At 44.8% G+C, this 12,904-nt stretch overlaps 1 pseudogene; it reads right to left on the reverse strand.

The window, feature by feature from the left end:
• Positions 1-422: 422 nt before the first annotated feature.
• Positions 423-1,017, reverse strand: LOC148148475 (splicing factor 3B subunit 6 pseudogene; annotated as a pseudogene).
• Positions 1,018-12,904: the final 11,887 nt, after the last annotated feature.

A 12,904-nucleotide genomic window follows, 5' to 3' on the forward strand; every position in this document is an offset into this window, starting at 1 on the left:
ACATGAACATCAACTAGCCACGAAACGACACGACCAGCTATCCTTAGTAGCCACACACGCAGACAACAAGCAACATGAATTCGACTGGGACAACACTACTATCATAGGGCAAGCCAGACAGAGAACAGCCAGGGAATTCCTAGAGGCATGGCATTCATCCACAAACTCCATCAACAAACACATCGACCTGGACCTAATATACCAACCACTACAGCGGACAGCTGAAACTGACAACTGGAAGTGGCAGGGACAGACCACTATAAACACCGGAGGAAACATCAAAGAAGCGCTTCGCAGGAGGCTCCCAAGCACTGATGATGTCGCCTAGCCAGGGGACGAAACGTTTGCAACAAAAACTTCCAGCTCGGCGAACAGAACCACAACAACGAGCACCCGAGCTACAAATCTTCGCACAAACTTTAAACTTAATTATGTTATGTTTCAAATTAAGAAAATATTACATAAAGTCAAAATAAACAGAAGTAATGTTTAAAACAACCACCGATTATTCAAAGTAAATGGTAATCTTAAACTACAAAATAACTTGGTGAGCTTTATCCAAATTGCTAAGTTTATGACATCTTCAAAAGTCCTTTCAATAGTATTTACAATGCAAAAGTTAAAAAAACAGAACCCAATGGTTCATTTTGTTTCAGTGTTGATTCCATACTTCTCCTTGAGAATTTTAAGTTGCTCTTCCTTTTTCTTTGTATCAATTTTTTGGAAAGCCCTGTTTGCATTGTAGTACAAAACCACAAGGTATCTGTTGCAAACATTGAACCCAGATAAGTGGTCACAAGCATTCTTGGCATCAAAAATATCTTCGTACACTACGTATGCAGTTCCTCTCGTCTCAGGTGTATTTCCTACTCTGATTTGTCGGATTGGTCCATATTTCCCAAATATATCTTACATTTCTTCTGCTGTTATTTTGTATGGCAAATTTCTTACATACAAGATACGATTTACTTCTGGAGGCAAACGAATGTACGCCCTTTTCGCCGCTTGCATTGCCATCGCGCCGCGTCTGTACCAACAAGAGGCCCAACACGATCTCTTGCAGTCCTCTGCATAATCACTCGTCTCTGTAACACTGGTCTTCATGACCACTGTATCTCAGGTTCTTTTTCCTAACCACATCATGGTCAGGGCGTTTAAACACTCCTAACCCCTACTGTGGGAATGAGAGGTTGGAGCATAACAGGCCTCTGAACCTGACCTCACTTGCCACCAGGGATTCATATAATCATGTTTTATTATTATTTAAAAAAAGTGGGGGAGGGTTTAGGGTATATACATCTCATTGTGTCAAAACTGTCCAGTTATCAAACAAAGATAACAACAGAAACAACCTCAATCTCTCTCCAGGATAACCATGTCACTGCAGGTCTGCAGGAAAGAGATATTTCATCAGGATCACCATCATTGGGAACAACATCCACAAAACATCAAGCAAATCAGGATGCAAAGAACCAAGATCAAAGAAAATTACAGGAACAGGCCCTTCGGCCCTCCAAGTCTGCGCCAATCCAGATCCTCTATCTAAACCTGTCACCTATTTTCTAAGGATCTGTATCCCTCTGCTCTCTGCCCATTCATGTATCTGTCTAGATACATCTTAAATGACACTATTATTCCCACCCCTACCACCTCCACTGACAATGCATTCCAGGCCCCCACCATCCTCTGCATAAAGAACTTTCCACATATATCTCCCCTAAACTTTTCCCCTCTCACCTTGGACTCATGACACGTAGTAATTATGTCCCCTATTCTGGGAAAAAGCTTCTTGCTATCCACCCTGTCTGTACCTCTCATGATTTTGTAGGCCTCAATCAGGTCCCCCCTCAACCTCCGTCTTTCTAATGAAAATAATCCTAATCTACTCAACCTCTCCTCATAGCTGGTGCCCTCCATACCAGGCAACATCCTGGTGAACCTCCTCTGCATCCTCTCCAAAGCACCGACATCCTTTTATTAATGGGGCAACCAGAACTGTACGCAGTATTCCAAATGTGGCCAAACCAAAGTCTTATGCAATTGTAACATGACCTGCCAGCTCTTGTTCTCAATACCCCGTCTGATGAAGGAAAGCATGCCGTATGCCTTCTTGATCACTCTACTGACCTGCATTGCTATCTTCAGGGTATAATGTACCTGAACACCCAGATCTCTCTGTACATCAATTTTCCTCAGGACATTTCCATTTACTGTATAGTTTGCTCTTGAATTGGATCTTCCAAAACACATCATCTCGCATTTGCCGAGATTGAACCCCAGCTGCTATTTCTCTGTCCAACTCTCCAATCTATCTATATTCTGCTGTATTCTCTGACAGTCCCCTTCACTATCTGCTACTCCACCAACCTTAGTGTCATTTGCAAACTTGCTAATCAGACCACTTATCGCCTCCTCCAAATCATTTATGTAAATGACAAATAACAGTATTCCCAGCACGGATCCCTGTGGGACACCACTGGTCACAGGTCTCCATTTTGTGAAACTCCCTTCCACTCCTACTCTCTGTCTCCTGCTGCCAGCCAGTTCTCTATCCATCTCGCTAGAATACCCTGGACACCATGCGACTTCACCTTCTCCATCAACCTACCGTGGGGAACCTTATTAAACACCTTACTGAAGTACATGTATATGACATCTATAGCCCCTCCCTCATCAATCAACTCTGTCACTTCCTTGAAGAATTCTATTAAGTTGGTAAGACATCACCTTCCCTGCACATAACCATGTTGTCTATCACTGAGAAGCCCATTTTCTCCCAAATGGGAATAGATTCTATCCCTCAGTATTTTCTCCAGCAGCTTCCCTACCACTGACTTCAGGCTCACCGGTCTATAATTACCTGGATTATCCCTGCTACCCTGCTTAAACAAGGGACAACATTAACAATTCTCCAGTCCCCTGGGACCTCCCCCATGTTCAAGGATGCTGCAAAGATATTTGTTAAGGCCCCATGTATTTCCTCTCTCGCTTCCCTTAGTAACCTGGGATAGATCCCATCCGGAACTGGGGACTTGTCCACCTTAATGCCTTTTAGAATACCCAACACTTCCTCCCCCCTTATGCTGATTTGACTGAGAGTAATCAAACATCTATCTCTGACCTCAGCATCAGTCATGTCCCTCTCCTCAGTGAATACCGATACAAAGTACTCATTAAGAATCTCACCCATTTTCTCTGATTCCACATATAACTTTCTTCCTTTGTCCTTGAGCAGGCCAATCCTTTCCCTAGTTACTCTCTTGCTCCTTATATATAAACAAAAGGCTTTGGGATTCTCCTTAACCCTGCCAGACAATGACCATCGCCAATCAGAGACATTCTAAACACCGCCTTTGACATTCAACGGTATTACCATCACTGTCAACATCCTGGGGGTTACCAGTGACCAGACACTCATTTGGACTCACCACATAAACACAATTGCTACAAGAGCAGGTCAGAGGCTGGGAATACTGCAGTGAGTAACTCACCTCCTGACTCCCCAAAGCCTGTCCACCATCTACAAGGGACAAGTCAGGAGTGTGATGGAATACTCCCCACTTGCCTGGATGGGGGGCAGCTCCAACAACACAAGAAGCTTGACACCATCCAGGACAAAACAACCCGCTTGACTGGCATCATATCGACAAACACCCACTCCCCCCACCACTGATGCTCAGTAGCAGCAGTGTGTACCATCTACAAGATGCACTGCAGAAAATCACTAAAGATCCTTAGACAACACCTTCCAAACCCACGACCAAATTTGGCTACAGTACATTCACTTCCTCCTCCAAGTCTTTAACATATACTGTAAACAGTTGCAGTCCCAACACTGATCCCATGGAACCGCACTGGTCACAGCTCACCAACCTGAAAAGGAACCCGACATCCCACTTGCTGTTTCCTGGCAATTTGCCAATTCCTTATCCATGCCACTATACTACCTCCACACCATGGGCTCTTATTATATGACTTATCCATGGTAACACATCTACTGGTTCCCTCTATCCACTCTGGTTGAGACTTCCTCAAATATTCTAATAAATTAGTCAGATACAATTTCCCTTTCATGAGGCCCTGCTGACTCTGCATGATTAGATTATAATTTTCTGAATGTCCTGCTATTACTTACGTCATAATTGATTCCAATTCTTTTCCAACAATAGATATTTGGCCAGTTGGCCAATAGTTACCCGTATTAAATTACCCCATAGTGTTAGGGATGTGCAGGTTAGGGTGAGTTGGCAGTGTTAAATTATCCCATAGTGTTCAGGGATGGGCAGGTTAGGTTGGTTCACCATGGGTATGCAGGGGTAGAGCTGGTGGGTCTGGATGGAATACTCTTTGGAGGGTCAGTGTGGACATGATGGGCTGAAAGGCCTGTTTCCAAACTGTAGGGATTCTATCTGTCCAGGTGCATCGTGAATGCTGCTATTGTGTGTCTGCTTCCACCACCTCCTCAGGCAGTAGGTTCCAGGCACTCACTGCCCTCTGTGTGTGAAAAACCTGCCTCACACATCTCTTTGAAACAGCATCCTCCCCCCCGCCCCACCCCACACACACATCTTGAACCTGTGTCCCCTAGTAATTGAACCCTCCACCCTGGGGAAAACGCCTCATACTTTCCACTCTATCCATGCCTTTCACAATCTTATAAACTTCTGTCAGGTCGCCCCACAACCTCCTGCGTTCCAGTGAAAACAAACTCAGTGTATCCAACCTTTCTCCTGAGCTAAAATCCCCCAGACCAGGCAACATCCTGGTAAACCTTTTCTGTACCCTCACCAAAGTATCCACATCCTTCTGGTAGTGTGGTGACCAGAACTGTACACCGTATTCCAAGTGTGGCCTAACTGAAGCTGTGTAAAGCAACAGTGTAGCTTGTCTATCCTTTTACTCAGTGCCCCTTCCAAAGAAGGCAAGCGTGCCATAGGCCTTTCTTACTCCCTTATCTACCTGTGCTACCACCTTCAGTGATCTGTGGGCCTGCACACCATGATCCCTCTGCATGTCGATACTCCTAAGAGTTCTGCCATTCACTGTATAATTTCTACCAGTACTTGACTTACCAAAATATACCACTTCATCCTGCACCTATTTTCTACGTTTCTGTGTGTCTGTCCATTCGGCCTCTCTCTCTCTTTCGGTCTCCCACCTCTCTCTGTCCTGATGATGCCCTCCTGCAAATTGCTGAACTCAGACCCTTTTACTCCTCTGGACTTTAGGTCCTATTGTGTTCTCTGTCCTTACCCTCTGTCATGTTTTCAGCCACTTCCCCTATGTTGTCCTCCTCAGACCCTCCTTCAGCACCCTATCCCCTTCCATCCTCGTCCTCCCTTTGCTCCTCAGTGACAGAGGGTTTGTGTTGTTAACTTGCCTCTGTTCCTGGCATCAGTTGATGGGCACTGGTTGTTTGCCAGCAGCTCCTTCCTCTGGGCAGTGACATTATCCAGAGCTCTCCGCAAACTGCCCAGCTTCTCAAAGATCAGTCGGTTTTCCTCGATCTGTTCTTGGATTCTCTCAGAGACACTGGGTATTCCTGGTGGATTCCACACTCGGTCCTGGATCTTCTGCAGCGAATCAGAAAGTACAGCCACCTGTTCCAAAAACTGGAAAAACAATCAATCAATCAGGGTTACTGTAGGCAGCAGAGAAATGTCAGGAACAGAGAGTTCACAACTGATCCCTCCCAAGGGAAGATTCCTCAAGGAGGTCAATCCCTTATGAGGATTGATTCCTCAAAGAGGTTGATCCCTTGAGATTTTATTCTATCAAGGAAGTGGATCCCTCAGGAGGATTATCCTGAGGGAGGTGGATCCTTCCAGGAGGTAGATCCATTGAGGAGGTAGATTTCTCAGGAGGTGGATCCCTCAGGAGGATGCTCCCTCACTCTCCTCCCAGCCCCAGAACCAGCTCATCCCAGGCCCTGAGGATGGACCGAGGATTCGCTCTTCTTATTGGGAGATGGTTTGATGTAGGATTCTGGGTAATCCAAGATGGAGGATGGGAAAAATCTCTGGCTGTAAGAGCTGCTCCTTTTTTTGAGGTATTTTAGGTGCTGGAGGTGATTTCCTCGAATTCCAGGAGCAGCAATTCCTGTTTTATAAGCTGTTGCATTGTTTTGGAACTTTGGGAAAAAAAGTCAAAACAGCAGTTTAAAAGGGTGAAGAGCAGACAAAGGAAGCACATGGTGAGGACAGTGCAGGAGAGAGAGAGAGAGAGAAAGAGAGAGAGAAAAAAGAGAGAAAAAGAAAAAGAAAAAGAAAAAGAAAACCTGCACAGTTACTGCCTTTGCTGTTTGAATTCGTGTATCGCTGGACATCGGAGTGCATCTGGGAAAATTAACGAACAGTGAGTTTCACAACTAATCTTGGAGGATCTGTTGGGCGAAGTTCACAGCACAGAATCAGATAAGTTAATTGTTGTTTTAAGTCTGTCCGAGAGAAAGGCTGCAGTAGTGAGTACAGTGGATTCTTTCTTGATTATATGTTTTTGGAGATAAGTCTCTTGATTAAACTTAAAATATAAGCCATAGCTATTAATTTAACCTGGAGCAGTGTTTGTAGAGGAATAAGACGGTGTTATTTTCTGGGTCTGTAGATTGTGAAGGAGCAAAAATGGCCTTTGCAGTGAGATGTACTTCTTGTCAGATGTGGGAGTTTAAAGAGAGTTTAAGGGTTACTGCGGACTATATCTGCCATAAATGCTGTTGGATGCGAATCTTATCAGATCGAGTGGATCAGTTGGAGAGGCTGATAGAAGCGATGAGGAATTTGCAACAGCAACAGTATATGATGGATGGCAGTTATAGGAAGGGGGGAAAGTCTCAGATACAGTCACATAGATGGGTTAACTCCAGGAAGGGTAAGAGAGGTAGGCAGCTAGTGCAGGAGTCTTTTGTGGATATACCCATTTCAAACAAGTATGCTGTTTTGGTAAATGTAGGGGTTGATGGATTCTCAGGGGAACGTAGCACAAACAGCCAAGTTTCTGGTACTGAGACTGGCTCTAATGCAATGAGGGGTACGTCGGCTTCCAAGAGATCAATTGTGTTCGGGGATTCTGTAGTCAGAGGTACAGACAGACGTTTCTGTGGCCAGCAGAGAAAAAGCAGAATGGTGTGTTGTTTCCCTGGTGCCAGGATCAAGGATGTCTCAGAGAGGGTGCAGAATGTTCTCACGGGGGAGAGGGGCCAGCAGGAGGTCATTGTCCACATTGGAACCAACGACATTGGAAGGGAAAAGGTTAAGACTCTGAAGGGAGATTACAGAGAGTTAGGCAGGAATTTAAAAAGGAGGTCCTCAAGGGTAGTAATATCCGGATTACTCCCAGTGCTACGAGCTAGTGAGGGCAGGAATAGGAGGATAGAGCAGATCACTGCATGGCTGAGGAGCTGGTGTATGGGAGAAGGATTCACATTTTTGGATCATTGGAATCTCTTTTGGGGTAGAAGTGACCTGTACAAGAAGGACAGATTGCACCTAAATTGGAAGGGGACTAATATACAGGCAGGGAAATTTGCTAGAACTGCTTGGGAGGATTTAAACTAGTAAGGTGGGGGGGGTGGGACCCAGGGAGATAGTGAGGAAAGAGATCAATCTGAGACTGGTACAGCTGAGAACAGAAATGAGTCAAACAGTCAGGGCAGGCAGGGACAAGGTGGGACTGATAAATTAAACTGCATTTATTTCAATGCAAGGGGCCTAACAGGGAAGGCAGATGAACTCAGGGCATGGTTAGGAACATGGGACTGGGATATCATAGCAAATACAGAAACATGGCTCAGGGATGGGCAGGACTGGCAGCTTAATGTTCCAGGATACAAATGCTACAGGAAGGATAGAAAGGGAGGCAAGAGAGGAGGGGGAGTGGCATTTTTGATAAGGGATAGCATTACAGCTGTGCTGAGGGAGGATATTCCCGGAAATACATCCAGGGAAGTTACTTGGGTGGAGCTAAGAAATAAGAAAGGGATGATCACCTTATTGGGATTGTGTTATAGACCCCCCCAATAGTTAGAGGGAAATTGAGAAATAAGCTTGTAAGGAGATCACAGCTATCTGTAAGAATAATAGGGTAGTTATGGTAGGGGATTTTAACTTTCCAAACATAGACTGGGACTGCCATAATGTTAAAGGTTTGGATGGAGAGGAATTTGTTAAGTGTGTACAAGAAAATTTTCTGATTCAGTATGTGGATGTACCTACTAGAGAAGGTGTAAAACTTGACCTACTCTTGGGAAATAAGGCAGGGCAGGAGACTGAGGTGTCAGTGGGGGAGCACTTTGGGGCCAGTGACCATAATTCTATTTGTTTTAAAATAGTGATACAAAGGATAGACCAGATCTAAAAGTTGAAATTCTAAATTGGAGGAAGGCTAATTTTGACGGTATTAGGCAAGAACTTTCGAAAGCTGCTTGGGGGCAGATGTTTGCAGATAAAGGGATGGCTGGAAAATGGGAAGCCTTCAGAAATGAGATAACAAGAATCCAGAGAAAGTATATTCCTGTCAGGGTGAAAGGGAAGGCTGGTAGGTATAGGGAATGCTGGATGACTAAAGAAATTGAGGGTTTGGTTAAGAAAAAGAAGGAAGCATATGTCAGGATAGGTCGAGTGAATCCTTAAAAGATATAAAGGAAGTGGGAGTATACTTAAGAGGGAAATCAGGAGGGCAAAAAGGGGACATGAGATAGCTTTGGCAAATACAGTTAAGGAGAATCCAAAGAGTTTTTACAAATATATTAAGGAGAAAAGCGTAACTAGGGAGAGAATAGGGTCCCTCAAAGATCAGCAAGGCAGCCTTTGTGTGGAGCCACAGAAAATGGGGAGATACTAAATGAATATTTTGCATCAGTATTTACTGTGGAAAAGGATATGGAAGATATAGACTGTCGGGAAATAGATGGTGACATCTTGCAAAATGTCCATATTACAGAGGAGGAAGTGCTGGATGTCTTGAAATGCATAAAAGTGAATAAATCCCCAGGACCTGATCAGGTGTACCCGAGAACTCTGCGGGAAGCTAGAGAAGTGATTGCTGGGCCTCTTGCTGAGACATTTGTATCATCGATAGTCACAGGTGAGGTGCCGGAAGACTGGAGTTTGGCAAACGTGGTGCCACTGTTTAAGAAGGGCGGTAAAGACAAGCCAAGGAACTACAGACCGGTGAGTCTGACCTCGGTGGTGGGCAAGTTGTTGGAGGGAATCCTGAGGGACAGGATGTACATGTATTTGGAAAGGCAAGGACTGATTAGGGATAGTCAACATGGCTTTGTGCTTGGGAAAGCATGTCTCACAAACTTGATTGAGTTTTTTGAAGAAGTAACAAAGAGGATTGATGAGGGCAGAGCAGTAGATGTGATCTATATGGACTTCAGTAAGGCGGTCGACAAGATTCCCTATGGGAGACTGATTAGCAAGGTTAGATCTCATGGAATACAGGGAGAACTAGCCATTTGGATACAGAACTGGCTCAAAGGTAGAAGACAGAGGGTGGTGGTGGAGGGTTGTTTTTCAGACTGGAGGCCTGTGACCAGTGGATTGCCACAAGGATCGGTGCTGGGCCCTCTACTTTTTGTCATTTACAGAAATAATTTGGATGCAAGCATAAGAGGTACAGTTAGTACGTTTGCAGATGACACCAAAATTGGAGGTGTAGTGGACAGCGAAGAAGGTTACCTCAGATTACAACAGGATCTGGACCAGATGGGCCAATGGACTGAGAAGTGCCAGATGGAGTTTAATTCAGATAAATGCGAGGTGCTGCATTTTGGGAAAGCAAATCTTAGCAGGATTTATACACTTAATGGTAAGATCCCAGGGAGTGTTGCTGAACAAAGAGACCTTGGAGTGCAGATTCATAGCTCCTTGAAAGTGGAGTCGCAGGTAGATAGGATAGTGAAGAAGGCGTTTGGTATGCTTTCCTTTATTGGTCAGAGTATTGAGTACAGGAGTTGGGAGGTCATGTTGTGCTGTACAGGACAGTGGTTAGGCCACTGTTGGAATATTGTGTGTAATTCTGGTCTCCTTCCTATCGGAAAGATGTTGTGAAACTTGAAAGGGTTCAGAAAAGATTTACAAGGATGCTGCCAGGGTTGTAGGATCTGAGCTACAGGGAGAGGCTGAACAGGCTGGGGCTGTTTTCCCTGGAATATCAGGGCTGAGAGGTGATCTTATAGAGGTTTACAAAATTATGAGGGGCATGGATAGGATAAATAGACAAAGTCTTTTCCCTGGGGTCGGGGAGTGCAGAACTAGAGGGCATAGGTTTAGGGTGAGAGGGGAAAGATATAAAAGAGACCTAAGGGGCAACTTTTTCACATAGAGGGTGGTACGTGTATGGAATGAGCTGCCAGAGGATGTGGTGGAGGCTGGTACAATTGCAACATTTAAGAGGCATTTGGATGGGTATATGAATAGGAAGGGTTTGGAGGGATATTGGCCGAGTGCTGGCAGGTGGGACTAGATTGGGTTGGAATATCTGGTCAGCATGGACGAGTTGGACCGAAGGATCTGTTTACATGCTGTACATCTCTATGACTCTACAACTCTATACGGAGATACCTGCAGATACTGGCGGAAGGTCTTCTCCAGTGAGATCACTGCCTCTTGCAGTTGGTGCTGTAGAAGGTGATAATCCTCCTGGAGCCTGATTGCTGTCTTACTGAAATACAGGCCATCAACAGCATTGAGTAGGACCAACTGGGAACTGACAGAGATCAGCTCAGCGCACACGGGCTCCAGTTCCTCCAGAGACCCTTGGAGTTGCTGCATAAAGGGGCAGAACCATCAGAGACTGTGATGTGGAGGAGCTAGTGTTGGACTGGGGTGGACAAAGTTACAAATCACACAACGTCAGGTTAGAGTCCAACAGGTTTATTTGGAAGCACTAGCTTTCAGAGCGCTGCTCCTTCATCAGATAACGAGTGGGGCAGGGTCATAAGACACAGAATTTATAGCAAAAGATCACAGTGTCACGCAATTAAAATGATATATTGAACAAACCTAGCTTGCTGTTAAGTCTTTCATCTTTTAAAATGTATTGCAGGTTTCAGTTAATTACTATGTAGATTAGATTCCCTATAGTGTAGAAACAGGCCCTTCGGCCCAACCAGTCCACACCGATCCTCCGAAGAGTAATCCACCCAGACCCATTGCCCTCTAACTAACGTAGCTAACACTATGGGCAATTTAGCATGACCAATTCACCTAACCTGCACATCTTTGGACTGTGGGAGGAAACTGGAGCATCCAGAGGAAACCCACGCAGACACGGGGAGAATGTGCAAACTCCACACAGTTGCCCGAAGCTGGAATTGAACCTGGGACCCTGGTGCTGTGACACAGCAGTGCTAACCACTGAGGCACCGTGCCACCACTTTTAAGTCTTATTCCCGAGATAACAAAGTTTCATTTAAAAAAGTGACATCTTAGCTCAGAAAATGTATTAAAGGTGTGAAGTTAGAGTCTGTCTGTATCCCAATCTTGAGTCAGACTGGTTCCATTTCCAAAGTAGGAATTTATAAAATGTTATATAGATTGACTGCCTGCAGACTGTGTGCTTTTTGAGCAAAAATACAATGTGTCTGCAAATGCAAATTGATCCCACACTCACTGCTGTACACACCCACTGCTATACACACTCTCACTCACTCATTGCTATACACACCCACTGCTATACACACCCACTACTATTGACACTGTCACCCACTCATTGCTGTACACACTCACTGCTGTACACACTCACTGCTATACACACTCTCACTCACTCATTCCTGTACATATTCACTGCTGTACACACACACTGCTATACACACTCTCACTCACTCATTCCTGTACAAACTCAGTGCTGTACACACGCACTGCTATACACACGCACTCACTGTTATACTTACTGCTATACACATGCACTCATTGCAATACACACTCACTGCTATATACACCCAGACTCACTCATTGCTGTACACACTTACTGCGATACACACTCACTGCGATACAGACTCACACATTGCTGTACATACTCACTGCTATACACACCCACACTCACTCATTGCTGTACACACCCACTGCTATACACACTCACTGCTATACACACTTACACTCACTCATTGCTGTACACACCCACTGCTATACACACTCACTGCTATACACACTTACACTCACTCATTGCTGTACACACTCACTGCTGTACACACTCACACTCACTCATTGCTGTACAAATTCACTGCTGTACACACGCACTGCTATATACACGCACTCTGTTATACTCACTCACTGCTATACACACGCACTCATTGCTATACACACTCACTGCTAGACACACTCACTGCTATACACACCCACACTCACTCATTGCTGTACACACCCACTGCTATACACACTCTCTGCTGTACACACCCACTGCTATACACACTTACACTCACTCATCGCTGTACACACTCACTGCTGTACACACTCACACTCACTCATTGCTGTACAAACTCACTGCTATACACACCCACTACTATACACACTTACACTGACTCATTGCTGTACACACTCACTGCTGTACACACTCACACTCACTCATTGCTTTACAAATTCACTGCTATACACACTCACACTCATTCATTGCTGTACACACCCACTGCTATACACATTCACTGCTATACACGCACTCACTCATTGATGCACACACTCACTGCTATACACACTCACACTCATTCATTGCTGTACAAATTCACTGCTATACACACTCACACTCATTCATTGCTGTACGCATCCACTGCTATACACTCATTGCTATACACACACTCACTCATTGATGCACACACTCACTGCTGTACACAGTCACTATTATACATACACTCACTCATTGCCGTACACACTCACTGCTATACACACTCATACTCACTCATTGCTGT

This window comes from Chiloscyllium plagiosum, unplaced genomic scaffold (genome assembly GCF_037043375.1).
Source record: "Chiloscyllium plagiosum isolate Xiang-an unplaced genomic scaffold, Cpla_swu_hap1 HiC_scaffold_12, whole genome shotgun sequence".
In the NCBI taxonomy this organism is placed as follows: domain Eukaryota; kingdom Metazoa; phylum Chordata; class Chondrichthyes; order Orectolobiformes; family Hemiscylliidae; genus Chiloscyllium; species Chiloscyllium plagiosum.